The 1,126-nt window shown below is 42.4% G+C and overlaps 1 non-coding gene across 1 annotated transcript; it reads left to right on the top strand.

Annotated features, from left to right (window-relative positions):
* The first annotated feature begins 668 nt into the window (after nt 1–668).
* trnaa-ugc (transfer RNA alanine (anticodon UGC)) lies at nt 669–740 on the top strand. Its single transcript has one exon. It is a non-coding gene; the product is annotated as a tRNA-Ala (tRNA).
* Nucleotides 741–1,126: the final 386 nt, after the last annotated feature.

Genomic DNA, 1,126 nt, shown 5'->3' with positions numbered 1-1,126 from the left:
TGAGTTCAACCCTCACACGGGGCAGGTGTTTTAAAAACAAAAAAACACAACTGATACTGGAAATACAGCAACTTTCAGGTGGTTGAACCACCGATCTAAACTCCTTAACAGTAGGAGTGATTTCGAGTGTAGGAGTAGGAGTGAATCGTAGTGATTTGTGATTTGTGACATGTTACCCAGAGGCTTTCTCCCTCAGAAACACCAAGGCTAGACAAGTGGCCAATAGTTTACTTCAACATTTTTCCCGGGTAGGGGTCCCCATAGAAATCTTAACCGATCAGAAAACTAACTGAACATTGAAGGAGGTATACTTCCTGTTAGGGATCCGGGGCATTAAAACAACACCCTACATAGTTTGTGGCTTCATGAACAATATTGTGTTATCTCATAGCTACTGGAAGCCACCCGTCTCCACCAGTGCATTTCTCAATGCCCAGATGTGTTACAAGATTTGCAGTGAGTGTTGTGTTGTCCAGCAGAAAGGCAACAGATGTGTTACTTTTCGACTAGATTTACACCATAGCAGTGCAAGCATTTTCCCAAGGCTCACTTTTCAGCCACCGCCATGTTTTGAAACCATATACAACATAAATATTACATATTTCACCCAGGTGTCTTCTCTTCTTCAATGATCTCACAAAAAGTAAAAAAAAAGCCAAAAACATTCAGGGGATGTAGCTCAGTGGTAGAGCGCATGCTTTGCATGTATGAGGCCCCGGGTTCAATCCCCGGCATCTCCAACAAGTCTCCAGTCTGTCAAAGAGCTGCAAAAAGCTCTTATTCTGAAAGAGAAAAGTATTAAAGGCAATCTCCTTGTGTTCATGGTAATTAATGCAAAAATCAGTCTCACTGGCCAAGATTTGCATTGTCCAGTGATGGTATAGTGGTGAGCATAGCTACCTTCCAAGTAGTTAACCTGGGTTTGATTCCCAGCCATCGCAGTAGCTTTCATTGTGTGGTTACTTGCTTTATTTGTCAAGATTAGCCAGAAAGGTTACTTGCCCCACTGATTTGATAAAATATTAGATCTCTTTTATGGTACAAATAAGGGACTTTATCAATCAATCAAGCTGCCTCCACAAGGATCCACAGACACAGGGAGCGCACTACGGTTTGCACTTTGCCC

Source organism: Etheostoma spectabile, unplaced genomic scaffold (genome assembly GCF_008692095.1).
Source record: "Etheostoma spectabile isolate EspeVRDwgs_2016 unplaced genomic scaffold, UIUC_Espe_1.0 scaffold00018484, whole genome shotgun sequence".
In the NCBI taxonomy this organism is placed as follows: Eukaryota; Metazoa; Chordata; class Actinopteri; order Perciformes; family Percidae; genus Etheostoma; species Etheostoma spectabile.
Note: the sequence above shows the minus strand (reverse complement) of the source record. Positions and strands in the feature narration are given on the sequence as shown.